General features: G+C 41.1%; 1 protein-coding gene across 1 annotated transcript in view; it reads right to left on the bottom strand.

The window, feature by feature from the left end:
- The window catches only part of ALPK1 (alpha kinase 1), a 59847-nt gene that overhangs the window by 46912 nt on the left and 5512 nt on the right, over nt 1-7423 (bottom strand). The gene's annotated exons all lie outside the window — the stretch shown is intronic.

Genomic DNA, 7423 nt, shown 5'->3' with positions numbered 1-7423 from the left:
TTTCGGTACGCGGGCCTCTCACTGTCGTGGCCTCTCCCGTTGCAGAGCACAGGCTCCGGACGCACAGGCCCAGTGGCCATGGCTCACGGGCCCAGTCGCTCCGCGGCATGTGGGATCTTCCCGGACCGGGGCACGAAGCCGTGTCCCCTGCATCGGCAGGCGGACTCTCAACCACTGCGCCACCAGGAAAGCCCAAGAGCACTGCATTTTGAATCTTCACTTTATCAGTGAAAAGATGCATGGTCGTTGTCTAATGATACTAGCTTCTCCATTAGAATCTGAGCAGTTCGGTATTTGACTTTATATACTCTTAGAGAAGCGATGCAGCATAACTTTACTATCCTCACTTAGGTTTTTGAACATTTGATCCTATTTAGATTTAAGGGCAACTGAACAACAGATGCTCTTCTCTTTCTCTCAATCCCCTTCCATATTTTTGTTTATAACAGTAAGAGATGTCTATTATGGAATCAAAGAAATATAAAGAATGAAAGTAACTTGTAATCCCACCACTTTAATAAAAATGTTCATTCAAATTTGTTTAGATTTTATTGCTCAGGATTAGTATTAGATGCTTTTGTAAAATATACATTTTATTATTTCTAAATTAACTGAGATTCCCCCACCCTCACCCTAAAAAGTTTAAGCAAGAAGAAGTGTCAGATGGCTCTTCTAGAAAGGTGGCTTTGGTTACAGTGTGGAGAAAAGCTGGGGAGCCATGGCAATAATGGGTACCATCTGCCCATGTATTTCTGGGTCTCCTCCTTCTGAACACATGGTAGAATTGTGCTTCCCTAGCTCCTTGAAATGAGGTGTGACTATGTGGCTTATCTTGACCAATGGCCCCTTCTGTATGGAAGTATTTAAGAGCCACTGTGCAAGTCACAGTTTCCCCTTCCCCCTGCCATGGCAACCAGCAATATTCTAAATGATAGGTATCCCATCAAGCTGTCTCTGAAGGGGAGTGACAAAAGGCTGAACTCCCACCAACATTCCCTCAGATGGACATGTAGCAAGAGGAAGGAACAAATCTTTTTTGCTTTAAACCCCTAAGATTTTGGAGTTGTTTGGGTTTTATCCTGCAGTATAACCTTACTATCCTTATGACACATGGGACATGACTAGAGATAGGCAGAGGGTTGGATGTGGTCTAAAGAGATAATAGGGGCTGAACTAGTATAGCTGCACTAGGGTTGAAGAAGATGCATCTGGGAGATATTTAAGAGGAAAATTAGGATTTGATAACCAATAAGAAATGAGGGTTGAGGGGGAGACAGAGTTACAGGAGATTCCTAGGGCTTGACCGGGGCGACTGGGTGGTTCATTGTACCATTTAATGGTACGTGACCACTGGGGGAGGATAAAACGTAGTTGGCGGAGGGAGAAGGAGCTGGGAGATGAGGAGTTCAGGTTTCGACCTCTTGGACTTGAGCCATCTGGGACATCCAAATGGAGATGTTTAGTGGGCTGCTGTATTACAGCTCAAAATGGCATGAAGTAGGAAGAGTGATATGTTTTCTCCAGTCTGCTTTCTCCAGTCATGTTTAGGGATGAAATAATACAGATACTAGATACCAGAACCTACTTTTTTTCCTTGTAGACACTACTTTTGTTGAAATGTTCTCTGGAACAAATTCTGTTCTTGACTGGACTGTGGTTTATTTTGCCTTCCTCCCTATGGGGGCAGAGGACCACATGCTAAGAATCTTGAAGTCATTTGAGAGCTTTCTTGTTTCATTATATTCTACATGTGCATAAGCCAGCTTTCACTTTGTGTGCTAGTTTCCTGTGGCTGACATAACAAAGTACCACAAACGAGGTGGCTTAAAACATAAAGATGTGTTGTTTCAAAGTTCTGGAGGCTACAAGTCTGAAATCAAAGTGTCAGTAGGGTCATGCTCTCTCTAAGGTTCCTGGCCTTTCTCTTAGCTTCTGGTGTTGCCAGAAATCCGTGGCATTCCTTGACCTGTAGCTGCATAACTCCAACCTCTGCCTCCATCGTCACATGGCATTCTCTCTGTGTCTCTGTGTTTTCACATGGCTGTCTTCCTATAAGGACACCAGTCAGATTGGATTAAGGGCTCACCCTACGCCACTATGACCTCATCTTAACTGATTCCATCTGCAATGGCTGTATTTTCAAATAAAGTCACATTCTGAGGCACTGAGAGTTAGGACATCAGGGTATTTTAATGGGGAACAAATCAACCCATAACACTTGGTAAAACTGTGATACCCCCCAAATTTCAGTGCCTTTAACAACCAAGTTTTTGGTGTTTGTTCATATTTCACATTGGGTGCAGTCTGGCTCCAACTTGGAGACTCTACTCCATGTATCTTGCCCTTTCCAGGATCCAGGCTGAGGTAGCAGCCCTTCTCTTTCTCGTGAGGCAAAGGAAAGCGCCCAATTGCTGAACTACGCAATGGCTTATAAAGCTTCTGTCACTTCTAATCACCCTTCACTGGTAGGACAGGTCATATGGCTAAGTCTGTAGGAATTAGAAGAATATGTATTGACTACCTGCCACAGATTTGGTGGTTAATAAATGGGAGGAACCATTCCAACAAGCAGGCCTTTGACAAAGGGTTGCCCTATCTCTTCACTCCGGTAGTTTTTCTGGAACATGAATTAGGTCTTCTATTTCTCTTGCATTGCTCTCAGTGCTCTATATCAAATGCCTGGCATATGTTAATACTCAATAAAGTTTTCCTGAATGAATGAATAAATATACAGTTCATATTCACTTTGCTTTTAGCATCCTGATGAAAAAGATTTCAGTTATTAAAGCCCCAAAGGACATAGTTAAAGATGAAAACCTCATTTGAGAAAATGAGTTGCTGAACAAATCATAACCCCCAAAGCACCTATTACTTGTTTTGAGTTCTCTATTATTAATATGAAAACTGGTGCCTGAAATAAATGGTCTTAAAATTAGTTTTAAGAGCATCTTTTAACCCAGAGCTTATTCATGGAGGAAATTTTATTGTTCCCATGGATAGCATCTCACCCCCTTACTTTGTCCTCATACCCGTATCTTTCTTCAACCTCACATTTCATTTTCTAATAAATTCATACTTTAGTTATCTTTTGCTAAAGGCCCTTCTTTATTACCTCTCTGCTTCCAGGTTACTCACACTAGACATTTAAAAATATTTCCCTGCAGTCTTGTAATAAGCGATTCTTACATTTATTCATATTTATTTATGTTTTAATTCTTGATGCTTCAATATTTTAAGTAGTTCAAAATTACAAATATCAATAACTTAAAGGCACCTAGATTATCTAAAGAGACATATTAGAAACAATATTCTGAAAGCTAAATTTATCAAACTCTATTCATTCACAAATGTTTTTCAACCACATGAGCATAAGAAAACAGTTATTTTTTTGGTCTCTCTTCAAATCCCTGAAAGGTAGCACAGATATTTCCCTAAAAGTCTGTTGAGTAACAGTTATCAGATTGTCCATCCTCATGGTTGTGAAGTTGAAAAGGAAATGGAAAAAATATCCTCACTGTGAGCCTGCTTCATCTCCTTGTACTGTATGTAGTTAGCCAACCTATAAACGGTATGTCTCTTTACAGAGGTACCACACTAAGTCCAGGTTCCTTCCCCCCACAGAAGCAGGGCTGGGAAGAGGCCAGTCCCTGCATCAGGACCCCCAAATCTGCAGGGAATATGCTCAAAACCCTGGTCTGTGAAACAATTCTTGGCCCTGCAGCCCTGTCTGCTCCCAACTGCCACTGCCATGCAAATCTAAACAGGCCCTTTATCTCCCTTTCGAAAGTTTTCTTTTCATATTTTCTCTTAATCATGTAGAAATTGTCCTTTTCAGGAGTGTGAAAGTCACTGAAGAAATCACGAAAGTTGGCAATCACACTGAGGCCAGTGCCTTCGTGTCCTGGCATCTCACAAGCAAGGACAGTTTTACTAGTTAGAACTCTGCTCTGTCCTCCCAAAACCAAGCTAAACTGAAGCTAATGCTAAAAGCCTTCAATACTTTTTGAAAAATCCATCAAAGGTTTTGCTGAATGATATTTATAAGGGCCTTACTGTTCTCTTTCAAAAACTGAAATGCCCTTCTCTGACAGTTGAAAAAAATTGCTTGTGCTTTTCATCTTTCCCTCTCAGAGTGTAAACATTGTTTTGAGTGAAAGGAGCTCAAGGAGTGCTTACTTTCCCTTGAAATTTTATTTTTAAATAAGAGAGGGAGAAAATCCTTTTTCTGACTAATACTAATAATACAGGTCAAAGTGTCAGGCGATATACAATTAAATGGAAAACAAAAAAGGTTCCCCCTCTTTTTCCCACAGTACAATGGCACTGGAATATAAATTACCGATGAAGATGAAATAATACTTCAAAGCTTATAGGGCAGGGCAGGGCAGTGTTTACAAAGTATTTTCTATGGCACGATAAGACACTGAAGATGATGGTAACCCATGGACTTGAGGGTGTTGCTGAATAGTCTAAAACTAGCATGAGGTAGGATTTTAGGTCCCTATAGCCTGTGACCCCGTGATATGCTTTGTTTCGCAAGGGCAGCTGCAGTTATCAACAGATGTTTCAGCAATAAATAATTGGTATCATCTCGGAAAAGACCCATCTACCTGGGGAGAGGGCATAATACCAAAAACACTGCCCAGCTATTACAGCCACATTAATCTCCCATCTCTCCAGGTTTCTTGGGGAGCATGCTGCAGGTGTTTTTTCTGAGAGAGAGCAGACAAACTCTCTCAAGTCAGCAAGCTTTGTGTGGAGTGTAAAGGAGGTTGGCCCCTGCCATAAATTTCTGTCTGTGGACACACCAAAGGAGAAAAGACTGGGGGGATGGGGACGTAGGAGAGGGAGGAAACAGGGGAGTCTGTGGAGAACAGAAAAGAGAGCACAAAACACATACGATTTTTCTTGATTAAGTTAAGCCTAAGAGAGCAACATTAGAAATGACCCTTAATTTTACTAACTCAGGCACTCAGCACAATTCTATGCTTAACTTTGCCCTGTTATTTGTCGAATTAACTTAAAGACAGCGTTTACACTCCAAGTGTAATGCTAATTTTTAAAATGGAAGGGAAACTTTTTATGGGAAGGATTCATTTCAAGGTAAAAAAAAAATCACGGAAATTTAGATTTATAAACAAAACGGTAAGAAGAGATAACTGAAAAGACAAACTCAGCAGCCTTTAACTATTTTTTATGTAAGAACAGAATCTCACAATTATATTATAACATGGTCGTCCAGCTTCAGTAAAGTGTAATATTGAAACCAGTGGATAACGGGACAAAAACAAATCATGGATCATGGAATTTCCTCGAGATACTTTTGACAAACTAAGATATTAAAAGTAGCCCGAGTTCACAGGGTGCTATAGTTCTCCGTATTTACAAAACAGAGTGGTTTAGCAATTGTGCACTTGGGGTCTGACACAATAAGAAAGCATCCTGAGAGTCTTTAGGAGGTGTGGTTGCTTAATTTATAGCTTGCTGGGTAAGCGAAAGAAAATGATGCGCAGAGTTCAAAAAGCTCCCAGGTTAAACACATTATGGGCTAAAGCAGCCTAATGGACTGATTTTTAGAGCTGCGCCTGAGTGATCTTGTGAGCGGGGCACAAACTTCTTAAATTCTCTATGCCTTTACTTCCCCCCAATTGTGACATCCATGCAATATAAAGAGGGAAAGTAGAAGGAATAATGAATGGATTCCTGAAATGGTCTAACAACTATGAGCTGTTTGTCTCTCAACTCACAGTAACCCCAAATGCAGCGAGACCTGGAAGTTTTTAAAACACCATTTTCAGTTTTTCAGCCAACGTCACCACCAGCTTTGAATACGGCGAGGGGGATCTGGTAAGCGTGCATGGAATGAAGGGAATAAAACCCTGGTTATAGTGATGTGCTGCATCTCAGTTTCTCAGCCTATGCTGGAAATTCAGAGGAACTTTCTAAGCCCCAAAGGTCAAAGCAGGGGTCACTCCCTCTGTGAAGCTATCCTGCTCTTACCTTCCGGGGAAGCCGTAGAAAGTTCTTATATGCCACCGGCCAAATCACACAGGGCTTTCCAAGCCCTTCTCCACTCACATTCCTGTTCAGGCTGTCTGCCTTTAATTTATAGCTTGCTGGGTAATCTAAAGAAAATGATGCTCAGAGTTCAAAGAGCTCCCAGGTTAAACACATTACGGGCTAAAGCAGCCTAATGGACTGATTCTTAGAGCTGCCCAATTAATCGCCACCCTAGTTTTTGCAGCAGTCATTCTTAAACTCTAACATGCAACAGAATCATCTGAAGGGCTTGTCTAATGTTGGCTGCTAGGCCCTCACACCCAGAGTTTTTGATTTGGTAAGACTAGTGCAGGGCCCAGGAATCTGACTCAGTTTCTGCGTGATGCTAGTGCTGTTGTTGGGAGGTCTAACTTAAAGCATCATTGCTTTAGAGCTGCACTATCCAATTAAACAGTAGCCCTAGCCACATGCGGCTATTTACACAGGAGTTCATTTTAAAAATTAAATAAAACAAAAAATTCAGTTCTTCAGTCATTCTAGCCACATTTCAGGTGCTCAAGAGCCACATGTGGCCAGGTGCTAAATGTATTGGGCAACAGAGATATAGAACATTTCCAACATTGCAGAAAGTTCTACTCTACAGCTTGCATTAGAGTAAACAAGTTTCAGGACTTCTATCTGTGCTCTCAAGTTCATTCCTTGAGGTTTCCAGAGGGAGAACTGGAGCAGGACGGAGGAAGGGGCTAAGTCACAGCTCCACCACTCACTGGTCTGTTCCCCTAGGCAAGATAATCTCCCTGCACCTTAATTTCCTCATCTGCAAAATGGGCTTGATAATGGTAATAATCACTGGAGGGCTACTTTGAGAATTAAATGAGATGATGCATGTGCAAGCATTTTGTAAACCCTACAGTGATATACACCCTACAGTTTTTATTCCATTCCACTTCTCCACTAACAACAAACACACTTATTTAAAACCCCTGGTTCACCACTGAATTCGTTCTAAGTATTCACTTTCCTTTGTCTGCGGTCCTCAGTCTGCTTAACCTTGGGTGTTTGTTTTTTGGAGGGCTGGAAAGTTTTTTGGGGGGCAGTTACTGTTCCTCCAGTAACAGTAATGACTGGACAACAGTAATGACTGTTGGAGTCATTGTCTCCAACAATGCTGTTATGTGTACATAGATTAGGGGATCTTCCCTGGATTTTTGTTTTAATAGGTAAAAACAATGTCTATATCTATACATTTATTTTGGGATGACCCCAAAACACATTCCCATGTAAACCAATAAAATAAAATTTGGGGAATATTATCGTTGCTTGTAATACCTGGTCTCCAGACAAACGTCTATATTTTATGTGAGAAAAAAAATACAAGCTAATAGAGTCTCTTCTTTAATAATCATCTAAGAGAATGTAGGGA

This window comes from Lipotes vexillifer, unplaced genomic scaffold (genome assembly GCF_000442215.2).
Source record: "Lipotes vexillifer unplaced genomic scaffold, Lipotes_vexillifer_v1.1 scaffold1219, whole genome shotgun sequence".
NCBI lineage: Eukaryota > Metazoa > Chordata > Mammalia > Artiodactyla > Lipotidae > Lipotes > Lipotes vexillifer.
This window is presented reverse-complemented; position numbering and strand designations above follow the sequence as displayed.